The 26,579-nt window shown below is 35.8% G+C and overlaps 1 protein-coding gene across 2 annotated transcripts in view; it reads right to left on the reverse strand.

The window, feature by feature from the left end:
* Positions 1 to 26,579, reverse strand: part of LOC125242375 (protein artichoke) — a 165,611-nt gene that overhangs the window by 131,172 nt on the left and 7,860 nt on the right. Inside the window, exon 2 of one of the 2 annotated variants that reach the window (XM_048151180.1) lies at positions 7,689 to 7,715. The exons of the other annotated variant lie outside the window; for it this stretch is intronic. The gene's annotated coding sequence lies outside the window, so the exon portion shown is untranslated. The remainder of the gene's footprint in view (positions 1 to 7,688; positions 7,716 to 26,579) is intronic. 2 annotated transcript variants of the gene reach the window in all.

A 26,579-nucleotide genomic window follows, 5' to 3' on the forward strand; every position in this document is an offset into this window, starting at 1 on the left:
CCTCGTAAGCCTAATGTAACTTTAGCGGCTCAGTTGGTATTGTTTGTTTTTTTTTGTTCTGTAAGCTTTGTGTAAGTATTTGCTGGGCAGATTATTTTATCAATTTGTTACGATAATAAACACTAACAGCAGAGATGTGTAATCTAAATACAAAGATTATTCTTATATTATTTTTGCCAAGTTGTCAACATACCTATAAGTTAGTATTTTATACAATCGTGTTATAATACACAGCTTTTCAGTCGAGTACCATGTTTAGGCCACGAAGCTTGCTGAGTGGCCTAATAGTACGGTACGAGAGTGAAAAGCTTAATTATATCACTATTGTATACAATACTTTTTCTATGAGTCATCATCTTCATCATCAATGGACGGAAATATCATCATTCAAGTTTAAATTAATGTTAATAGCGTCGTTCACCGTCGTATCAACATTGAATTACCTAGCAACCAATTGTTTGTAATAGTCGTCTCTGATTGGCCGATAACGCGACAGATAAAAAAAATGTGTTTCAGATGCAGAAAAATTGGCCAGGTATCGCAAATTACTATAGAAATTGTATAATGAGATATTATAGTTGAGTCGGAACTGCCATAGAGTATCCAACACTGAAAAGTTAGCGTGGTGTCGTAATTGACAGATTACAGACGACGAGTAGAAAAAATATATTAATATCATCCTCTTAAATCTGGTGACATTTTTTACTGGTAATGAATTTAGATTAATAATTTTTGATAAGCGGTCTGTCCTAGCGAGTAGTGACGTTGCATCTGAATCCAATGGGCCCGGGTTTAAATTCCGGTAAAGAGATATTCTATTTGTTTCATGAGCACAAATGCCTACTTGTTCCGAAGTCATATGTGTTTTTTGTATATTTAAGTAAATGTTACTTCACTACATCACTATCACTATCATCACTACTCACTACATAGTATAAAACAAAGTCGCTTTCTCTGTCCCTATGTCCCTTTGTATGCTTAAATCTTTGAAACTACGCAACGGATTTTGATGCGGTTTTTTTTAATAGATAGAGTGATTCAAGAGGAAGGTTTATATGTATAATAATATCCATTAAATAGTGGAGAAGTACTGTTATTTTTGAGGTTTCTAATGTGATGTCGTAAATAATTACATGCGGGTAGATTATATTTATTTGTCTACCCCAAACATTTATATAAATTAATATCGGGTAGTTTTGTGTTGTTTACATCTCCGGTGACATTTTGCTGGGACGTCAGTCTTCCGCGACCACGGCCAGTGCAACCTGGCCGAAACGTTGGGAAAAAAGGTAAAAATAATGTTAATTAATCGCATTCGACCTGTATGTGACTTTAAATATGTGTACAAAGCGCGAGAACTTAGTGTTATCTTGATATAAGGGATATGGATAGCGATAGGGATAGCGATAGGGATAGCGATAGGAGGGATCCAAAAAGCGAAATAGGGATAGCGATAGCGATAGGGATAGCGATAGCGATAGGGATAGCGATAACGATAGGGATAGCGATAGCGATAGCCATAGCGTTAGCGATAGCGATAGCCATAGCGATAGCCATAGCGTTAGCGATAGCGATAGCCATAGCGTTAGCGTTAGCGATAGCCATAGCGTTAGCGATAGCGATAGAGATAGGGATACGGATACGGAAACGGATACGGATAAGGATACGGATAATATGGGTATCGTTAGAGGGATACGGATAATCGGTCGGCGGTCTCTTACAATCAAAGTGCTCTAAGACGATCGTTGTTTGCTTGCTTGAAGATTACGTTTGCGATAAGTATAAGCAAAATGTAAAAAATTGTAAGGGATAATAGAAAAAAGTATACTTTTTACCCACCGATCATATAGTGTCGAAATACGGGCTATGTGGGATGTTTATAAAGGTTTCCCCAGCGTATATAGAATTACCTACGCTGTGGTCGATGTGTAATATTTCTACAATCATTGCAAGCAAAAGTATTATGTCCAATCGAAATAATCGCAGATAAATATACCAGAGAAACCTAAGGATCCAAATGAAAATCTTAATGAATACTTTTATTACGCGGGCGAAGCCGCGGGTAAAAGCTAGTATTATATATATCGTTGTCTTACTACCCAACTACCCACAACGCAAGCCTAGAGCTTACCGTGGGACGGATATTTCCATTAGGTATATGGACAGTTGGACACACAAAATGACTTATTCCCACGATTGTTTTTTAATAATTGGGGATAAACATTTCAGCTGCAGTGTTTATCAGACCGTTAAATAATAAGTAAACATCACTTTAGATACCTTTTAAGATATAAACTGAAATAAATGACACATATAATGTTATTTGTATTATGAGTTTATAGTATTAATAATGTACCTACCTACCTGTGTGTATATTGTAGTGAAATATATTTTTCCCCTCACTATCTCGGAAACACGTGTTTTGTCCTTCAATACCAGCGGGTAAAAACGCATTTTATCCACTAGTGGGTAAAGTAATTTGACCTTGAATAAAGTCAAATTAACTGCTTTAAAATTGATAAAAGTAGGTGAATCTAGTAATAAAGATGATTTACCACCTGTGGAACTAGTTTGATAAACGCATTTTTTGCGTTGTAGTTTCCTCGCTATAGTGAGGGGAAAAAATTTGTGTTACACTCGGGTGCAAATGTATTTTACTTCTCGTGTGTTAAAAAACTCGCAAGTTCAGGATTCTATTCTCGAACCACTCGCTTCGCTCGTGGTTCAACTATAGAATCCTTTTACTTGCTCGTTTTTCAATTCCACACTCGGCGTTAAAATACAACTTTGCCCCCTTGTATAACAAATAACTATTCTGTAATATTTTTTTTTTCTTCTTAAAGTAGTGAGGATATGTCTAAATCTATAACCCATTACTCGAACAAGAGTAAGATATCGACAGGAATGGAGATACATCGAGCGTGACGCTGATGGATGGAGGGTCATTGGAAGGGATAGTATCGCTGAAGAAAGGACAGTGGGAAAAGGCGTCGAAAATCAGTAATACCTGTTTTAGATAGTAAAGATTAAGATCGTGTAAAAGAGAATTTAATTAGGAAGAAACTAGTATTTTCATATTTTTTAAAAATAATGATGTTGATCATATAGACAGGGTGTCTCTGAAATCAACGCCAAAATGAAAAGTGGTAATAGGACATCACTCATCAGCTATATAGGTATCTAGGAAAATGTGCCAATATCTCAAAAACCATGACATTTTAATTAACATCAAATTCGCTTTATGCGATAGCTAATGATATGTCCTATCATCCCTCTTCATTTCGGCATTGGTTTTAGGTACACCCGGTAGGTATAGGTAGGTAGTAGGAACTGTACAATTTTTATTATGGAGCCATCTCGAAAACGCTAAAAACACTGTCTCAAAAAATATCATACTTTTCAGGACATACCCAAATTATGCGTTTTTTGCATGAAATTACAAGATTTTAAAAGATTTATATGTCGACTCCATGGCAAAAGTAGGTATGTCCTACATATTCACTCCCTAGATTAGGATTATGGTATGTCTAACCTATTCTACTTCTGCTTACGTCATTTCGATATCTAAATAAAATTTGAGTGGTAATCCGCCCTTGACCCCAATCTCCCAAGATTTAAAACCTCATTCCAACACAAGACTTACGTAAAGCAAATGACAGTGCTCACGGGTCGATCCCTAGCCGCCATGTTTGTATTTGCTCCGCAAAGATTGGGCCCGCTTTGCCGCGCTGTTTACATGGTCAACATCATTGTGCATAATCACCCTCCTGACTTTTCCTGTGTTTACGACGGTACAAATCGCTTTTCTTGAGATTCCTTACATTTTGGGTCGAGAGTTCTGAGAATTTTGGGTCGTCTCTCGAATTTCATTATTAACTAATTTCAACTAAACTGAAAAGTCAGAAATTGATACCACTCAACTTCCAAATGATTATCGTCAATTTATACCTACTTATTTATTGCGCGCGATGAGAATAAGTACCTTACTCTTCTCGGCCAATCGCAAATAATTTTCATAACCCACTTGAACTTCAATCCTATTCAAAATAAATCATTGGACTCGAAGGTATTATGCAAAAGTGACAAAGAACAAATAACAAAGTCGCATTAAAACGCGCTGAACATCTAAATTTGAATCCAAATCGACAGCTACCAAACTTGGTCCTCCGAGCCACGTTAAAGCTATCCCATGAACATTATTCGGAAGCGCTAGTTCCAATCAAAGAATGCTCATCGTCAACTCAAACACTCGTGACTGATATCTCTGTAGACATTTACGAATTGGGGAACCCGCTAAAACTTTTCCAATAACGTTGCGCAAACTCTGAGGCGAAATTCTTTGATAAGCGATTTGTAATCACTGCCTCAAAACTCGCGTTCCCCTGGGAATTAAAATATAATCCGCGATTAAGGCGGCTAATTTACAAAGAATCCGAGAACGCCCACGGCTCTCCAGAAGTCCGCGAATAATTCCCGCTTTACGACCACCCGGACCGAGGTCCCGAGGTCCCCTTTTAACTTTTACAAGATTACGATAGTGAAGTTGGATAGACGACATTGGAAACTAAAATAACGACGTCAATGAGTTGATTGGCACAAAAGGTCATATAGCGTTCAGTTCTTCTTTGTCCTGGGACTTTTATTGTGTATCTACTAAAGAAAATTATTACATCAGTCACAGTTTTAACCCTTTTGATTCAGAGCCAATAAATTAAAACATCTAAACTGTTAACTAGTCCCTGATATTCTATATATTTCTGCTTTAAGTATAAACCGAACCCTAGCTGAATTGAAGCAATCTTAAACATACCTTGACCCATATTGACTCTTGATTGGCCTACCATTGATGATGTCGTTTCTTCTTTTCCATTCCCGATTTAAAACTAGTACTTATGTTTGACGACGCGTGACTGTTCAGATTCAGTAGGCCTAGCACATGACTGCCGCGGGAGTATGTCGCCGCGAGATAGATGACACGTCTTCTTCTAACTGTATTAATGACATAAGGACGGGTAGTCTATCTCGCGGCGACATACTCTCGAGGCAATCATGTGCTAACCCTGCTGGTTTTAAATGGGAAGGGAAACTAATAAATAAGTCCCTAAATTAATTTGCAATCACACCGAGACAAGAAAACCGCAAAGCTCAATATTGGATGTGAAGTTTGCCCTTAAACTTCGGAACCTTTGAGGAAAAGGAAACTTTAATTTATAATGACATGGTTACCTTAGTGTATAATTGTAACCGTAAAAAAGGTATAACATTATAGCGAATAAGAGTATAAGCATTAAATGACGGCATAAAAACGTGTGGGTGGGGTGGTCTAGTAGTAAAAACGTAAGTCGCCTAATTTCTATTGTAATTTTGTATCCGCTCCGATTTACCTGAATAGCACAGAATAAGTTTTGTAAATAGTAGTCCTGAAATATCTCGAGATAAAAAAAGATGTTTATTTTCAGAACAAATTAACTGATTTAGTAACCTTTATAATAAGTATACCTGTTACTTTTTTGCACCCAGAAACAAACGAGGTAAGGCAAAATATGCGTGGTAACTACAAAAACTACCACTGCAATAACAAAACCACAAAATAGCATTGATCAATTCAATAACGCCGGCTATGTCGACTGCATTCCAAATACGTACACCACATCTTACAAATCTTATTTCCATACAAATCTGAACCTTAGACCTTAGTTTTACAGTACATTTACTTTGATCTGATTAAAGCCTGTGTAAGCTTTGATACGGAACCTCTCACAGATTTAGAAATGTCAACTTTTAGCCGAGGTCGTCCGCTTCACCCACAAGCGTTGGTAGGCACTACAGTCTCGTTGAATGGTGCCTATTTTGATTTAATTTTATCGTGTACAAGTATTGATGGAAGGGATTGAGGTGACCAAACCTCCAGGCTTTATAACTAATACCGACTTAAATTAAAATTACGATAATGACAATAATTTTAAATTGTAAAAGATACCTATTGTTATGGAGCAATATTTTAACTAGGTACTTACTTATATTTCCAAGAATAGACTGAATAATCTAATACAGTGACGACGGCGGAAGCGTCAGTTCATTATTTTTAATTGTGGATACAGACCGATTGAAATATCAATTATAATAATAGTATCGATTCTTTGTTAAAATTACACAACAGTAGCGGAATTTAGCAAAAAGATCATAATCAAGGCCACGTAAAAGTTTCGAATCATAGCGGTTCACCCAGACACGATATCGAGTAAGCAGGAAATGGTCACTAAATCATAACGCTATTCATTTTATTTTATGATACTTCGTTAGTAGCAATAAATTTTCTTATAGCTGACATTCAGTTATTACTTATTAGATACAGTAAAGTTATCATCGTTTACATTCAATGATGAGTAGATAAGTATGCAAAGTAGGTATAACATTTATTAAGATGTTCAAAAACCCTTTATTTAATCACACACTCAGAGGCGCATACTGATTATATTAAAGGGATATAGTATGCTGATCATTTCTTCTTATCAATAACAAATCAAGTAATACCAAAAATATCTAGGTCTGGCTCTCTAGCCAAGCTTGCAATTGTTTTTTTTCCTTATCAACCTTCCGTATTGGCATTTGCGAGACAGAGATTATTGCATATCGTTCGCCACGGAGCGTCCACGATTGTGCATTTGGCTAGAGGGCCTGCCATAAATGCCTCTTGGCTTCAGCAGTAAATAGTAAATCAAGCCTACTGACCTGTTTTAGATTTAACCTAATATTATATTTACTTGGCTAAATTGCATAATTAAATAGCTAGAGCGCGCCAATGTCACCGTGAAAGGTGCAATGAGGTACACCGCCGCAGAACCGTTGCAAGCACCGCTTTCCTTAATAACTAACTTAAACTTCGCAAAACCAGGAAACTAGTGACTTGATGTAAACATTCAATTTACTACAATCCCATGACGGTTCAAAAACGGGTTCAAATAAACTTTCATTTAATGTATATTATTATGAAATTGAAGTTTCATTTAAAAATATTGTGCATTAACGTGAGTATTGAAATATTTGAACATATCTCATGAAAGATTAACGCCTATAGAGTTCCTTTCGCTTTTTTTCTTTAAAACGAGTTCAATTTCATTGTTTTATAATAGATTCTAAAACTGTGTATTGTTTATGCTAGGCAACTCGAGGTATACGACCTAATTAATCTAAATATGGATTATCGTACCGTACATGTCTAAAGTGAAGTTTTTGCTTGAAGAACACGATTTGGACGTTTTTAAACTAAGGATCAGACTATCCTGCACAATAGCAGGTATCGACTACAACGTGCTTAGATTGGATCGGCTAAGATCTAAAAACCTTGCGTGATACTTCCCATACTAAACTTATTTAAAAAGGTAAACAATCGATTAACTGACCGCAACTCAAATAACCTACCTACTCGTGTGTTAGCGCAATTATGTAGGTAATCAGATTCCATTCATCTACAAAATTCAGTTTTGTCCGAATTATTCTGCGTTTGTTATTTTGGCTGGGTGCATGATATAACCAGACATCGAGTTGAATTGTTTTATATATAATGCATTTACGCGTAGGTACAGAATGTAGGTGAAATAAACACTCTAGGTCTTTAAAAATTTACTCTATATCTCATATATTCTACGACTCTTTTTTTTCCGCACAAAGACTATGACATATCTTACCGTACAGAGATAAGCTGCTTCTTTTACCTGAAAACAATTAATTTTATTATTAATGTATAATACGATGTAAAATGATTAAATCTATTTTGCTGCATGAACAACAGCACGGGCAGCATGGTCGCGCGATAGACGATAAAATATCAGGCCGTCCCTATCACACTATTAGTAAGTGCGATAGGGACGGCCAGATGTTTTATCATTTATCGCGCGACCATAATTGCCTGCCTGGTTATGTCGATCGAAATCTTTCAGACAACTCTAACTGCAAATCTATTTATAAAGTTTTTTATTTTTTATATGTCAAGCGATTTGTGCTTCGTGTGTCAGTCGAGGTGCGACACAACAAAATTGTACAATCCTGGGCAAGAAGCATTTTGTTTAGTTTTGAGTTTATATAACCCTGAACCTGAACTTTTGCATGATAAATTTATTTAATTAAAAATAATAATAACAACTCGTTGACTAACTGAGCAAAAGAGAACATTACAGACATCTATCAACAGTTAGTGACATACTATCAGTAATAGTTTCCGTTTGTCGCCTTTCAAGTGCAAATCATGAACAAAGTAGAACGGTACGTAATTAGAAGCCACACGCTCATAAAATATTAGATACGATGTACGCATGAATGCACTCGTCATGCGTACCAGCATGACAATAATATCCTATTAATTCTGAATTTAGCTCTTATCGCAATTACATAAGGTACTTAACTAACCAACCCACGTAAATTTACTTTCTTTCCCATTAATACAGTGACAACAAATGGACTTTTATTAAAGGCACGAAATCTTACATATTAAATGACTATTAGTCATTTAACTTAACCATGCCCTTACTTTTAATGAATAATTAAAAAAAATACTTTTTAACCTTCTAAAAAACATTCATTGCCAGCAATGTACCTACAGCACAGCACACACACTTGTCAAGTGAGGGTAATGACAGCTTATAACTATAGCGAGTAATGACAGTTAAGAAGTGCACAGTGTTACATTGAATGTTGGAATTTCGGCAAATTATTTTTTCTGTTAATTTAAATAACAATGTTTTGCTGATAGGCGCAAACGATTGCTAATTGACTATTATTATTGGTTTTAATAAATGCCCGGGTGGTGGTAACACACTGACCACACTGTATAACTACACTATTTGGAACAGTAAGCTAAATACAAAACGGCACTTTAAATGAGAAAGGTGCACCGTGAAACCCCTTTTCTTCTACAACCACGATTTCATAAAGTATCGCATGTAAAAAAAAGTAAATCTAAATTATTTTAACACATTTGTCGAATGACATTCAGCATCGTTTTCAGGAGTCCGTGGTATGGTAGCAAGGTTTCTTTTTTACCCGCATATAATTTAATATTGTTTTTTATTGAAAATTAACAATTATTTCTTTCTCTCTCATCATTTACATAACTTTGTTATTTATTCATAATTGCATAGATTTCAAAAAATGCTATAAATTTGGAAAGGTTTTTTTTTTATTTACAAGAATGACAGATAAGCAACAGTGCTACCATTCACATAAAGTTCCACGTATGTCGGATAAAGTTACACGAAGAAACTATTTCGTATTTCTGTAAGTATAAGAAAGGTTTGATACCCACATATCAATTCGATCGAGGGTCTCACTCACATTAATTGAATCTTTCCTGATAAAGCCGTCTACCGATTTCACGTTTTATGCCATTGTCTCAGCACAAAGAGGTCCATTCGGCGTTATTGTTCCACCGTGCTTTTGTGCTAAACGGAAAAAATAAAAAAGGAATCATTCCTAGGAAAATAATATGAGATTTTCCATCCAAGTGCTCACAAAAAGCGTAATACTTAGTAAGATTGCTACGTCGTATATTTCTTTGGAGCTCGACTCTTAATTTGATGAGGAGAATGTAAAAACGGCATTAGGTTATGCGGAGGGCAAGTGGGGCGCAAGGGGGGCGCGGAAGGGGGGGGGCACGATTTATATTGCTCTAGATGAGATATGATGTGACGCGAGTCGTAAACCTTAGAATTTTTGCGGCCTTCTTCAAAATTTTCTTTCTACAATTCTATAGCTGCAGATTTTATTCTAACACTTAAGACACAAAGGTTAGACAGGGCTAAGAATTATCTCTTTGCTCGCGATTATTTATCAGGTTTACGTGTCGCACTGACACTGCAGTAGTTATTTTTATCTGAGAAACCACTGGAACCAGAATACTGAAACCAGAAAATCTGGTATTTTAAATGAATAGAGCAACAGCGCAACCGATGCATACCATTTCAATGGCGATGGATTTAGCGTGAGAATCTATCTAGTAAAATTCATCATCATGGAGATTTCAAGCCAACGCTATAATAGGAATATTACTAAAATCTACAAAATGCTTTACCATATAAGAACCTACACATATGTTTATACACACAATATGTAAGTAAAGTCACAAACAACGTAAAATAGGTAAACACCTAAGAATCTTTATACATAAGTAATACTTTTTATCACAGTGATTATCAGTTCTAGGTATTTTGAAATGAACATTTCTCAGCAACGAAATCTCCTTATAAATTTAGTAATCCTCTACCTTGAGTATCTTCACACGAATCCCGAGGCGCAAGCATTCCGTTAAACACGCCATTTTCACTTAATGAAACTTTCCCGAACTTAAATGCATATTATCGAATAATGAAATTAAAAGGATGTCATACATAGGACCACCAGACAATCGGCAATGCGGCATCGTTTCACGGTTAGTATTCCAAAAATACGCACTAAGCGTTTCTCTTCAACATTTCTTTTGCGAACCGCCAAGGAGTGGAATGCCCTGCCTGAGACTGTTTCCGCATGAGTACAATCCAGGTCTCTTTTAAAGCAAGAGTAAATAGGCATCTCATAGGTAAGCGTGCTCCACCGTAGACCGCATCATCACTTACCATCAGGTGTGATCGTGTCAAACGTCTACCTACTCATATTAAAAAATTAACAAAAAAAGACATAACGAGTAACGAAGCTCTGCAGTGGTGAATATGTCATTTGATATTGTTAGTTTTGTAAAGTGGAAAAGTGGAATAATCTATGTGCCTTTTCTATTGAAATATATTTTTAATGGCGAAAACTTTTCGGAGTTAACTAACTTTAAATGTGCCCGTAATACCAAATAATACCCAAAAAATTAAAGCAGGCAGACTAAGTTCTTAATTTATGCCACATACATAAGTTTTTGGTAAATTCGATTAAAGGATTTATTTACATGAGAAAATTTACATGTACTAACCAAACTAAGACTAAGCGAACAACTTAATAGCTAGCTTAAATCTAATTAAAGAGGCCCTTGAGGCATTGTACTAAAGCTGCTGGCAGCATGGTAAAATATTAATCTTTTGATAATTTTTACATTATAGCAACCCGTAGTTTCCTGTTATGCAAATCGTTCCATTGTTTTGGTCAATCAAGATTTAGTTCTAGGTACTACCGAAATGTTCGAAATCTCTATTTTTAAAGTTCCAAATTCCATAACGATGACTTCAGAATCTGAGGTGATAAATTTCATGTAATAGTTAGAAAATCACCTAAATCCATACTTCCATACTAATATTATAAATGGGAAAGTGTGTGTCTGTTTGTTTGTCCGTCTTTCACGGCAAAACAGAGTGACGAATTGACGTGATTTTTTAAGTGGAGATAGTTGAAGGGATGGATAATGACATAGGCTACTTTTTGTCTCTTTCTAACCCCCCGCTTCCCTAAAATAGGGGGTGAAAGTTTGTATGGAGCATTCCGCATTTTTTGAATTCAACGCGAGCGAAGCTGCGGTAAAAGGTAGTAGTATTATAATTTAAAATTAAACACAAACAATTATTTACAGGAAGAAGGTACATAGCAACGAATAACTAGGTAGGTAATAATTAAAGATCAACATCACTGAAAACCGTGGTTCTAAGAAATGTAATAAGCAAAGGGAAATAACTTAGAAAACCTATTAAATAATACTTCAAAAGCCGTCTTCAGCTTTGTTACTCCTATACTTTCAGTTACAATTATTTCAATGTGATTATAAGTACCTATCAATAGCCCGTGTACGTAAATAAATAATGTCTTAAATACAAGGAAAACTTATATGTATTATTACACTTTTGTAGGTATAAAACTTTACATTGGTATTTATGCTTTCAAATTGTCAATATATCTGGGTGTTTTATTATAATGACTACCAACATATATAAGTAAGGTGCAGCGGGGAAATTTCAACTAGGGGACAAATGCAACTCATTTTTATCCATGTTTAACAATGTTTGCATTATTAATTAGAGTGTCCACTGGTTATATATGGCAAGCGTGTTGTTGAATACATGTGGAACTCAACTTCTATTCTGCTAATATTCTACTATTATTGTAGTATTCTGTAGTTGTATTTATTAAAATAAAAAAGCTTTAAGTATTCGTTCAGTAAAGCCACATCTCGGACACTGGCGATCAAATATATGAAAGAGGTGCGTTCCTAGCACACATTCTAAGCTCTTGTAGGTAAACGCGTACCATGCTTGTATGAGTGAGATTTGACAGGTCGACTGTTCGCGTTTTTGACAAGCGGTAACTGTGAGGTAACCGAGAGGGGGTGGGCGTCACTTTCAGCGGGGAGCGGTAGTGGCCATACTGTACGATAGTACTCTTTATTATACTGTGGTAAAGCGCTAAGATAAGGGGGATTTAAGCCACTGATGAAATTAGCTTCAAAGATGATAAATTTCGCACGGCCTTGTTGCTTTTGTAAATTGAATTCGTTATCTTTGGTGCCCATAATAAGGTCGGCGATCAAGTGTTCCCAATATTCAGACGATACTTAAAATTCTTTTGACGACTCATATAGTCGTGAGCGAACTTAACGAACACAAGAAAATCAGCCCTTACCTAAATGTTAAGAACTTACCATTGGATTTTGGAACACAACATTTAAAACCCCTTGAATGTCGGGTAAAATCCAATAATGACCGAAACCCACCCTATAGTTAAAAGAGGAATGATCAGAAATATCGATTTATGTATTTGTAGCTAAATTTTTGAAAACATCAAGGAATTTTCTTACAGAATTTTCTATGTTGTTAATCGACATTTAAATAATAACACATTACAAAATTGTATGTATAATTGTATAAATATTATGATGGATGAAACGTCGTAAACAATCTAACCCCCTTATTCATAAACGTTCACTAAATTTATCAAGCCGATAAAGTTCGTTTGTCCCTTTCTATCACACCAATACGTCAGAAAGGGACAAACGAACCTAGATGTAGCTGAAGATCTAGACGTCTTAGAGTTGAAAGGTCACCACCCTTCTTCATAAACGACGAGACATACATACTTAATTCTCGTTAATGTAGTCAACAATAGACTCTGAAAATAGTTATTTGTTATACAAGGGGGCAAAGTTGTATTTTAACGCCGAGTGTGGAATTGAAAAACGAGCAAGTAAAAGGATTCTATAGTTGAACCACGAGCGAAGCAAGTGGTTCGAGAATAGAATCCTGAACTTGCGAGTTTTTTAACAGACGAGAAGTAAAATACATGTGCACCAGAGTGTAACACAAACTTTTCCCCTCACTATAGCGAGGAAACTACAAAGCAAAAAATGAGTTTATCACTGCTTCCAGTAGCACCACAGGTGGTAAATCATCTTTATTACTAGATTCACCTACTTTTATCTATTTCAAAGCAGATAATTTGACTTTATTCAAGGTCAAATTACTTTACCCACTAGTGGATAAAATGCGTTTTTACCCGCTGGTATCAAAGGACAAAACACGTGTCTCCGAGCTAGTGAGGGGAAAATATAATTAACAAAATTTACTAACTATAAAATATTAGAATTATATGAATTACGTTTTTAATGGTTACTAATAACCGCCCTGTTGCTGTTGGCCGGTAACACATCATTTGCATGGACCAATTTTATGCATTCATTTACATACTGATCAAAATTATATTAATACCTACAGTCCTACACTGATACAGATTTATGAATATTGTATGCCATATGCTTCACTATCAGTAAATTTACAATCAAGGCCATGAAATAGTCAGTTTTACTAAATTTCCTATTGTACCCGTTTCTTTGTTTTGTTTACGAAACTAACGATCATGTTCAAACGCCTCCGGAAGCAATCCATCTTCACAGTGGAGGCGTGATAGTCCCTGTTTTACAAACGGCACGTTCATATATTTCGTCTATCTATGAAAAGCATGAAAAAAGGTATTAAAGTCGAGAGATATGCCGAGAGACGAACACGTGACAAGAAATTTTAATTTTATAGTACCTATAGAAATATTACCTAGAGGTAGAGAGGAGACACAAGTCGTAGTAAAGTGTTGCAATTTTTCTACAAGCCAAGGCCAAAAGATCCTTGCAAGGTTCTTGGTATTATGGAATAGAGTGGATCGAAAAAACACTTTTCTGGAATTAGCAAACCTAATAGTTATCAATCAATGACAATCTCCCTGAAGAAATTAGAGGGCTTTGTCACTTTTCGGGACTTTGAAGGACAATTTCTCCCAACAGGATGAGTTTGGGCCTCTATAAAACATGTCTGTTATTTTTGACTACTCTATATATAATCAATCAAATCGGAGGGGGACAGTAGGGTACCTTTCCTTGTAAGGGTCATTGAATGAAAATGAAAATGAAAAAGTTTATTAGGTTAAATGTTACACAAAGATTTTCTTTTTATTAGGTTAATATAAACCAAAAAATTTGTGTTTCTGTTTTTACATATACATAGGGTTACACAACTAATACCTACATAAAAGAGTACTAGCTGAGACAAAATGATGTTATGAGGACTAACTGTGTGTGATTGTGTGTGTGTGTGTGTGTGTATGTGGGTGTATGTGTGTGTGTGTGTGTGTGTGTGTGTGTGTGCGCGTGTGTGCGTGCGTGCGTGCGTGCGTGTGTGCGTGTGTGTGTGTGTGTGTGTGTGTGTGTGTGTGTGTGTGTGTGTGTGTGTGTGTGTGTGTGTGTGTTTGTGTATATATATATATATAATAATCATAATTTATATTATATTTTTCTGAAACAGGTACTATTACTGAGGAAGATGGTTATAAATTTAATACAGGTGTACTTATACATATGTAGCTGACCTTAATTATATTGAGTACGTGAGTAACGCTTCAATGTTTTCGTAACTTAGGGTTTTTATCCAATCTAAGATTGCGATTTTACATTCAAATAGGTGTAGTGGATATATATTAATTATTTTATTTATTGTATTATATAGATGGACAGATTGTGAGGCAAATTGTCTTTGAGCAAATTTTGATTTAGTTGGAGGCCTAGGGGCCACAGTGTTTCGCCTCCTACGGCCTGCAATAACTGGGTCATAATTCAGGTTTTTATGCGCTCTTAGAATAGAGCTAACTATATAGAGCTTACGCATTGAAAGGAGACCGCATTCCTTATACAAGTCATCTGTAGGATGTCTGTACGGCTTCGAAAGCATGACTTTAATGAGACATCTTTGTGCTCTTTCTATTTCTATAAATTTTGTCTTATTGCTACCCCCCCCCCCCCAAACTGGAATACAGTAAGTCATTATAGATTGCGCCAAAGTGTAGATTTGTTTTAATAAATTAGGTGAGGCTATGTGTTTTAATGTTTTAAAAATCCATATAAGTTTCCGCACTCTACCGTTTAGTATTCTATGTGATAGTTCCAGGACAGCCTTTGGATTGAATGATAACTATTAGGTTTGCTAATTCCAGAAAAGTGTTTTTTCGATCCACCCTAATATGGAAGCTTTATTAGCTCGCGTCGATATGACGCACAACTACATACGTATTAGTTGCATAAGATACTTTTGTTTTTATGCCGACAGAGTCTTTACCATACTCAACGCGATGTATATATGCGGATTTGTTTTGGTTTAGTTAAGTAAAAAAAAAACTGAATCCAACCAAGCTTAGTCATAATAATTGGCCTAAATGCTGCAACATTATAATAATATTAACCAATACAAATTCAAAACAGTACCCAAAGCGCTTGATGTGGCACTAAAGATAAGCACGAGGCAATTTATAAACCGATATTTGCTCCCTAGATGGCACACAATACCCAAGATACGCAATAATTACCTACTATGTTACATTTACTTTAAATTAAGGCTCATTGTGTTTAATTTATTTTCTCGTCATTTTCCACAAAGTAATTTTACAGTAAATAGGTAAGTAGCAAAAAGAATCTTTACACGAAACGCTTGAGTATTTATTGAGGTATCACGAATTTTCTTAATTCGTTTTCGTACACCTTGGACGTACGTACCTAACTTTATTACTGAAATTTCAACGCGTTAATTTCTTAAGCCGAGATGATGCGGTCAGAATTTTTAATATAGCTCTTAAATAATAAATGGTCACTTAATCTAGGGCCACAAAGCGCGTGCCTAATGTTTTAACCCAATCTTAAAACGTCTTTTTGTTTTCTGAAAATAAGCTTTCAGAGGATCACTTAGTGTTTGTGAATCAGAAAGTAGGCTGTTGAGTACTCACGGAATTTCGAATAATACGTGCCAAGTGGGCTGAACACTGTTATTGTACAATGAGAGAGATTTGTGACTATAAAGAAGGACGCTTTACAAGAAGAATTTGTGCCTGTTTTGCTTCTATATTGCCGGCTCTTTTTACAAAGAAAATACCAGTGACCGCCGGCTTCATGAGCGTAACAGAGGGTAAAAGTGGGGGTCAAAGTACATAATTCCTCTTGTTACAGTTTCTTTCTTCAGAGGATTGGCCTTATAATATTCCTTGTATGTTTTTCCTATCACGGAACAATGGTGTTCCGAACCTGAGGGAGGCCTGCGCGGGGCCGAAGCCAACGCATAGAGGCCATTTTGACACTAATAAAATGTGTAGGGGTACACCGAGCGGATTTTGCCCTTGCCCGTATCATGGGACACACGCAGATACAGCTTCCGCCAACCCTGGCCAACCCTTACACCCGTAAGGACTATTTGACAGTTAATGGAATCTAAAATGAACTGGGTTATTGGATGAAAGCGATGGACCAAACACTGGGCTATGGGATAAAAAGCCGGACGCCTGCCTAATAAAACTTTTCCTTTATTGTTAAATCTAACTGAATATACTACCTATTATTAATATTGTATAAATTATCTCGTTTGATTGATCATACATATGAACGGAAATGGGAACATTTTCTTTTATACGCAAACCTGTCAGCGTAAAAACGATACAATTATACGATTGAATTATTTTTAGTCCCTAGAGGCAGGTAATGAGGTTATTGCCTCCATTTTCCGTATAAAGTCGAGATCCCTCGGAGGAAATTTACACACGTCGACAACTCGACAGTGTCGACACCACTCGCAAAAAGAGTTATTTATATTCAGAAGAAATTATACGGAGACGATAAATAAGGCCGAAACGAGGATTGGAGTGACTTTTACCTTGAATATTTTTGTAATAAAAATTATATCACTATAGGTATAATTTTTACTCGTAAAGTTCGTAACGCCATGTTTGAATTCCTGTTAGAAGAAAAGCGAATAATAAATAACCTAACCACAAAATAAAAAAATTGAAAAAACCTCCGACCGCGACATAGTGATTGAAACATGATTTTCATGAAACATGGCTAAGAACACTCCCGACTAACTCAGCTTTCGGACAAAAAAAAACTAAATCTAAATCGGTTCATCCGTTGGGGAGCTACGATGCCACAGACAGACACACACACAGACAGGCAGACAAACAGACAGTAAACAAACAGACAGACAGACAGACACGTCAAACTTATAACACCCCGTCGTTTTTGCGTCGGGGGTTAAAAATGCCACATTTCAATAACTATTTTTCTTAATACCTAAATGCAGGCTCCGAGGCCGGCTTATTTATTTAATTGTGTATCAAATATGGATTCTCAAAGGTCAGAAACTCATGTTATAGGTTCTGTTATACAGCTGCAGTTAAATTCAGAGCATCACCAGTTTAATATTTCAAATTAATTTTATGCGTACGTTATTATGATTTCTGCCATAAAGTGTTTTATTGCTGACAGTTATTATATAGCTAGTGCTTGTAAATAACGTTAGTAACAAAGTTTTACTATGTAAGTACTTATCAGATACTTAATTATCGAGAGGAACTACGCTTCCCCACATTTTCGAAGTAAGTTCAGAGCTTGTTTTAAGTTTACAAGTATTGGTAAACACAATCTACCTAATGTTAACGTTTAAATAGGTAAGCAAACATACATAGAAAAGGCTCATAGTATAGGTACTGAAAGATATGTATGATTGCATAACAGTAACAACATTTATATGGTTTATTGCAATACAAGTGCTGAGGAAATTTGAAGTGATATAGTGTGAAAAGTAAGAAATTGGAAACTTGTGGAGTAAGTAACAATTATTTATTATCAAAGATTATTAGTATTTTTGAAACAGCGCAGTGTAAAAGTTTGATCAATAATCCGTAGTTGAATCGTAGTAAATTCGTTATTCGAGCTGCGTACAGTCGCGCACTTTATCAAATTTATTTAATGAAACGTAAAATGGACTTAGTTTGCAGTGCACGTTCCAATATTTATTTATACCGCTGTATCAGAAGCTTAATTGGCTGATCAGGGAATTTACATATCAACTAAATACACGTAATGAAGACTATGTAGGTAGGTAGTAATGAACAATAAACGAACGTTGCCTCCAGAATTTATTTAAGTTAGAGGTATTTATAATATTTATATTTTCGTTGAAACATGCTAGAGTCTTGAAAGATAACCAGATCTTTTTATTTTGGTATCACATTATTTTATTTTACTACCTATACTTGTAGTTGGTTGGATCAGATACAGTGAGTTGTAAGCTACAGAAATAAGCTGGAGCGATGCTGAAGCTTATCTAAATGCTAATTTATATATTTTGTTCTACCATTTATATTTTTATAATAAATTATTTTTCAATACAGTTGCTCAAAAAGTGCCCGTTTTTTGGCTGTTAAGCGTGCGAGAAGTTGGTTTTTACGCACTCATGCGTAAAAAGTATGCGTTTCATTTTACGACGACTTACCGAGTTGTTGTTTGTTGTGTTAGTTTACTAAGACGGAATTAAACTATAAACATACTATTAAGTAATTAATGTTTAAAACATAGATATTTCATGTCATTGTTTACTTTTAGTAATACTAAATATACTTTATAAAATGGTTTATACTTTGAAAAAACAGGTCCTAATGAGTCGTGTAACAGAACATGAATGGAACCAAACGCGTCTTCAGTCCAAGTAGAGGCGCTTTACCAAGTTTTAATTTTATTCAAAAACCTTAATATTTTACGCGATTTGTCATAATTATTTTGTGTTATTTGCAATACATCGAGGCATAACGGGGTCGATTGAATTAAAATGTTAGGTATATATTACACAATCGTCCCAAATCGTAAATGTTTATGTTGCACAGCGAAATAAATAAATTGTGTTGAATGATTAGCAAAATCGAAAATATGCAAGTAAGTTTAAAAGCTTTAAAGATACGCCTTTGAATTGTCAAAAAATGCGTCAATGTCATGCGAAAATTGAGAGTTCGGATTGTTTATCAATAGTTTTATTTCGTTATACTAGTGTTGTTTTCGCAATTGTATTAAAAAACGTCGTTCGTCACACGTGCGAGAATGTCATTCTTCACTCGTCCCGTCTCCATTCCTCTCGCACTAATAACGAAATGTACTATGTTTTTGTTAAAAACACGTAAAGTTGTTAGTAACGTATCTACGTGAGAGCGAAACAAATGAGCGAAGCTAATGTATTTACTCATAATTCCACACTAAATTATGTTTGTCCTGATAGTGCACGTTGCGCAAACATTTATTTTAGTTCGTTCACATTGCTCCCTACTCAAGCGGAAGGCTTAACCATTTCATTAATAATAATAAAACTGAATACCAAAATCAAATTAGTTATTTTATCAGTGATCCGACATCACCTAACAATGTCGAGCTGGACATGATACACTCAACCTAATAAGTACCTATTTACATTTTGACACTTTTCTTTATATTGTTGTACCTACATCTCCCGACCTATGTGTGATAGACATTGAATTAGCATTGCGTTCGCCTAGATTCGAAAGTTTGTAACGTAATTTTGTCATTGTATGATTTTTAGGCAAAGAATTTAATTCAGTTTCCTTTTGGTATAAAAAATTATGACTAACTAACTTAGTTTTCTTTATATAGCTCCGAATATGAAAAAGTAGCAATTTAGCCGGTTGTCGACCACTTCTTTTGGTTCTCGGCCGCTTGTTTAGTTAGTTGTCGGCCACTGTTATTAGGGTTTTAAAATGAATCTTATGTCAGAACTAACAGGATTTATTTTGGAATAAAACAAGTAATAGTCAATGTCACAATGTATTTTTAGTAATATTTTACATTTAATGAGGTTTATAATGGTCCGTAATGTCCATTTGACACGCTGAATTTGCTGGCATCCTTAGGCTACGGCTCATGTCAATAGTTTGTATGGAACAAATATAGGAAATACTTATTATTACATAATAATATATTTTTTGTCGACAGAAAATTTCGTTAAGACAGGAGTCGACGTAAAAAAGGGGAGGTCAGACAGCAGTAACTTTCGTAATATACATGAAACTTCGATACATATCGTCTCATAACGCGCAAATATGCCATATCTAACTTTTAATGGCATGCCAATATTGCCAATACGATCCAGGGCACATGTTATCGCGAACGACACGACTAATACTTTAATGCAATTCCTGCAGTCGCACTTCATTTACGTTGGTGAAGTAACTGCCATTCTTCTTGATAAAATTAGTGACAGATTGAACGTTCTAATTGTGATAGAAAATGCGGATCCAATATAATCGATTCATCACGTAAATTAATAGTGACATCACCCGAGTTGACGATAGTGCGATAAAATTTGAAAAGCGATGTTGCTGCTGTCACCATTCGTGTTCTCTTAAAAAAAGGTGACTGTTAAGATTATATTAAACATATTCAGTTAACTAACTCGTGTAATGTCGCATTGATGACGATGAGAAGTTGTGTCTCGCAACATCGTGGGCTGACTGGGCTTCGTCTTGAAACTTATGTTCTTTATTTCCCCTTTAAAGTTCTCAATTAACTAGGTACCTATGCTCAAACTTACTCTTTGTTCAGTTAAATACTATCTCTGGTTGTAACAATAATTTATATAAAGTGAGTTTGTGACATAATTTGTTAGTAGAGTAGAAAACTCTAAATAACAAATAAATGTACGTTCGGCATATGGGAATAAACAAGGAAAAACCTCTTGTATTAAAATGAGTACCTAAGTATATAAGTATATACCTACTTAATAAATTAAAGTTTCGTACTCTTTACTCCAGAGAGCATCCATCAGTCTAACAAAACTTATAAATAAAGACTGACAGATGGTGACGTGGATTCGAACGTAGAAGAGGGCAAATACAAACTTTTAGGTACCTTTCATTACCTTATAATAGTTATAATAAATAATAAATAAATATCTTAAATATACCGGGTGCCCGGTAATTAATGGACAACCTTTAAACCACCAAGAGGGCAGCCTGTATGTAAATTATACACACTCTGTAATATTTGTGTTTAAGTATCATGTTATTACTAAACGTTTTACTGTTTTTTAATAGTTACTGATTTTAATAAATTGATTAAGGTTTACCGCTTCCGTATAGTTCAATTGGTTAACAGCAATGCACGGATTTCAGAGAGAGGGTGCGAGTTTAAGTTAATTGTAAGGCTTGAGTGCACGCTCATATTGGGCGTGCGGCGTGTGTCAAACAATTGAAGCTCATACAGGTGTGTACATTGTCTTTTCTGTTAAATAAAAAAAGGTTCTGCTCGCCCGCCCCGCCAAACGCTCTGCTCGTCCGAGCGTCCACTCACACTCAGTGTCTCGTAAATAAGCTTAAATCTTTCCATTTTTAACCCCCGACGCAAAAACGACGGGGTGTTATAAGTTTGACGTGTCTGTCTGTCGGTCTGTCCGTCTGTCCGTCTGTGTCTGTCTGTCTGTCTGTCTGTCTGTCTGTCTGTTCTGTCTGTCTGTCTGTCTGTCTGTCTGTCTGTGTGTGTCTGTCTGTGGTATCGTAGCTCCCGAACGGATAAACCGATTAAGATTTAGTTTTTTTTGACTAAAAGCTGAGTTAGTCGGGAGTGTTCTTAGCCACGTTTCATGAAAATCGGTCTACTTTGTCGCGGTCGGGGGTTTTTTCAAAATTTTAATTTTGTGGTTATTCTTTTAATATAAAAATTTGAAGTTTTGTCGCTTACAGATGTTCCTGTTACTTAAAAATTGCTTTATTGGCTTGTACCTAGTACCTACCTAAGTAATTATTTTAAGGAAATTATTTTGTTGCTAGTTGACATTAAAAAATACCGTATTGGTTTCGCGTAACCTTCTGAATACATTACCTTGAACTTAAGAAGTGAGTGCGTTTAACGCTGTTTAATGCCAACGAGACCATTTTACACGAACACAATCATTACAGCGCCATTTGACCTGTTGGCGTGGCGCAATAATATGATGTTATTAAATTATTACACAGGTAACGTTCCAAGTAATGTTACGGTGATTATAATCAAATAATATTCGGGTAGGTAAACAGATAAATCTTGCACACATAGTATAGTTGCATACATAGGGCCTATTTACACGGCGCACAAACTCGCATGCATTTGATGCGATTTTTTTTTTTAAATTATAAATGGGCTTACTCTTGACCACAGACTAGCCAACGGCAAAGACGTGGCCTACGATGGAGTGAGCTCGCCCAGAAGATGCCTGTTCACTCTTTTAGTTACAATGCGGACTATTGAAGTTACATACAATTCAGCACACGAATCAAATGCCGTAATATAATGTGACTCGAATGAGTGTTCCCACAACGTGTAAATAGACCCTTAGTTCGTTTTCACATTTTTTTTTCTGATATCGGATGTAATACCAATCCATACTAATATTATAAATGGGAAAGTGTGTGTGTCTGTTTGTTTGTCCGTCTTTCACGGCAAAACGGGGCGACGGATTGACGTGATTTTTTAAGTAGAGATAGTGGAAGGGATGGAGGGATGGGATGTAGGCTACTTTTTATCTCTTTCTAACCCCCCACTTACCTAAAATGGGGGTGGAAGTTCGTGAGGAGCATTCCGCAATTTTCGAATTTAACGCGAGCGAAGCCGCGGGCAAAAGCTAGTATCCTATATATTAAAGGAACTATCGACAGTAATGAATTAATTTTCTAACAATTAAAACAATACATAGCTACAATTTGAATCGAAAGAAAAATAAACAAAGATGAAAATGTGACCAGCACAGTAGATGGTCGCGCGATTTTTGAAATAGCAGTATGTCCCTATCGCACTATTTGTAAGTGCGATAGGGACGGCCTGAATTTTATCGTCTACGCTTTCGAAACCGAATGGCATTTCTACGACGCCAAACGAAAGCGATACGCCGCTGGCTCTGTCGCGCCAATACGCAAGCGCGATAGAGATAGATATCTACTAGCGCTTCGTTTCGTGAGCGTTTCGTGAGCGATTGTGCCATTCGGCTAGCCACCCAGTAGATTTTTTTGAAATGTATGTTCGCCACAGCGAACACTGTCCAATTAAGGGTTAACAATTGTCTTTGAAATCCTTTCTGCATCCTACATCCGATTGGATAATGTGAAATCTTTCATAGTCCGACCCTCAAATGCGAATGTCACCAATATTCTTACTTTCAGAAATATCGTCGTATGATAATTTCTAGTAAGCCTTCCCTTTGTTTTGCGATATTTCTAAGCACGCACTAATATTTTTCAGAATAGCGGTCAGGGTTGCGACTCGAGTCGTTGCACAATCGTTACACTTCGCACCATTGTGAACTCCACGTAACGTACGCGAAGTGAATGTTGATCGCTTTTTTTATATCGGCTGACTTGATATTTTATGAGACATGTCATATTGTTTATAGCTAGCTATGTTACTCGTATATTTTCCTATCACTGTACTTTTACTTGTCTGTTTATACGTCAACGAACTTTTTATATTGTACGCTAGCAGTATTTGGATAAATGTTCAATGTTGTCTTGTAATTGCCTATCAGGTTCAAAATTATAGATTACAATATTTTATCTGCATCGATGCAGTTAATTGCAGCAAGGAGGTTACTTGGGTCGTGATCTGGGACCTGCTCCAAAGGGGTCACGTCACGTGGTCCATTTATATGGCCAATCTGGTGCCCGATTGATACGAAATAAAATACGCTTCGCATAATATTCGATCGTAAACGGAGTCGGTAGGCAGAAATTTGATACACCGATTTACTTTTCGACGAATAATCATTTAGTAATTGTAAAAATTGGCCGACACAAAATTGGTCGAAACACAATAGGTCGAGTGATCATTTGGTTTTTTTTTTTTTGTGAGTTGACTGGAGCCTGGAATTTGCGTACAAAGTGTTCTGCGGATTCAAAAATCTGGTTGTTAGATCGTTTATAAGATTAATTCACATTTATTTCATTTACTTATTTATATTACTCATCATGTTCTGATTCTAAGGATTAATTGTAGTAAATTATGTATTGTTGTTTTCAACTCATAAAATTTTTTCAAGAACATAATGTTGCCAGTATATGTAAATTATTCCCGCAACGAAAAGAATTTCACTTTATACATTCTTTAAGAACCCCCCCCTTTCTTCCCGTGGGTGTCGTAGAAGTCGACTGTGGGGTATGGGTTAAATTGTGGCGTTGCCACTGCAATGTCACAATCTGGACTTCTTTCAACTACTTTTTGCCAAGAGTGGCACTGAAACTTAGTAGTTAATGTGCTCTAGCTACCCCTTTATGGGCTATAGGCGTGATTATATAGGCGTGTTACGGGTGTACGTTTGACGACCGGTCTGGCGCAGTCGGTAGTGACCCTGCCTGCTACGCCGCGGTCCCGGGTTCGAATCCCGGTAAGGGCATTTATTTGTGTGATGAGCACAGATATTTGTTCCTGAGTCATGGATGTTTTCTATGTATATAAGTATTTGTATATTATATATATCGTTGTTTGAGTACCCACAACACAAGCCTTCTTGAGCTTACCGTGGGACTCAGTCAATCTGTGTAAGAATGTCCTATAATAATATTTATTTATATGTATGTATGTAACGTAAGAAAAAAAGTGTCTATTAAGTGCGTAATTTTTTTACAACAGCGATAATTTATTCGTCCGAAAATATTTTAACAATGTATAAAATGTGAAACGTTATTCAACTAAACGTGGCCTAAACGAACATATTACTTTGCTAAATGAAAAATGTCCAATAATACTTCGGATAATTTGCACAGAAGCGAATTGAACTGTATGCGAACCAAGATTCTACGTAACGTTATTCGACCAAAAGTGACAGCGATAGTTTGATTATTCGGTTAAATGGCATTCGGCGAATCGTTGTCGGCGAATCAATAATCGGCTAAAAAATTGTCGGAGAATCATTAGGTAGCCGGCCAATCTAAAGGGGATAATGGCCGAACGGTGCTTGCGGTGCAGGGAGGCAGTTAAAAATATTGATTTCTCAATGTAAGTAGACCCTTTGTTATTAATCTTTCACTGCTATTTTTTAAACTGACGTTCAGTGCTAACCCGTTCTTGAAACCAATATAAGAAACACCATTTCCATGGTCTAAAAAAGGCATTGTTTCTACTTCTATTAGTACAATTGATTTAATAAATTAATCTGATGAAAGAGAAAGGTTGGCCATTGTCTTTTCGTCCGACATGACTCGATTGGTTACACTCGGTTTACGGTTGTGTTTTGTTTTTTATTTTACTTATATCTCTGGCGTGGCGTTGAGCGATTTAAAACCTTTATTCGGTAATGTAGTGCCTACACGCACGTTTTCTTACAACTGTGGTAAATCAGAGGAAAATTGAAATTTCCTTATTTTATTGCTCTTGCTTTTGCCGCTTTTTTCGCACTTTTCATTTTCACAGGCAGCATCAAAAATATCTAAGCCCCCTTTAACAGTTTGTGATTTCTGTAAATATATCAATGTCATAACAGCTCCATGTATTCTGAACTGAAGAAGAAAAAAAAATCGTAATTGATTAAAATTATAGCTAACATAACAAGACAATAATATACCTACAAATGCCTATAAAAAAATAAGTTTTTTATTCCATCTAAGTATCATTTAGTGGTCAAATTATACAGTGTATAAAAAGTACCCCCGCGAACATTAGCACTTGGTTATGCATAAATATCTAATTTAATTGCAACGCTCTAGCGGCCGAGGTAGCTAAAAAGAGTTATACGTTACGTGATTCTGTGTCCATAGAAGGTAATTTCACTCGCCCATTTCATACTTTCTACCTCGTTACATGTAGCGAATTAAAACCTATGATAATTTCAAACAAGTTTAAGCGTATCATCGTGACATGCTAGAAAATTTATAATACTATTATGAGCTTTAATTTCGTTGTAATTTCCCTGCAGAATCTAATTATGAGATTATGTTCCCATAATTAGTTGGCGGAAATTGTACAAAGTTGTACTATAAAACATGCCTATGTAGGTGTAGGTATATATAATTATCTTGATATACAGGTACTCTTGTATAGATTATAACGACCTCAAGCGCGAAAGCAAGATTACCGGCACCGAAACAAATTATTCATCCTTTACTTTTTGTTTTTATTTGTACAGTTAATGTACTTCTTGTACTATCACGAATACTTTGAAAATCTCAAAGAGTGGCGATAAATACGACCGATGGTAAGCATTTTAAATTGGAATGTATATCGAATTTCTTATTTTCAGGTAAACTTCTATTGTACAATGTTAAAGGTCTTAGTATCCTAAGCTTTATTTCTGTATATA

The sequence above is a fragment of the Leguminivora glycinivorella genome, chromosome 2 (genome assembly GCF_023078275.1).
Source record: "Leguminivora glycinivorella isolate SPB_JAAS2020 chromosome 2, LegGlyc_1.1, whole genome shotgun sequence".
Lineage (NCBI taxonomy): Eukaryota > Metazoa > Arthropoda > Insecta > Lepidoptera > Tortricidae > Leguminivora > Leguminivora glycinivorella.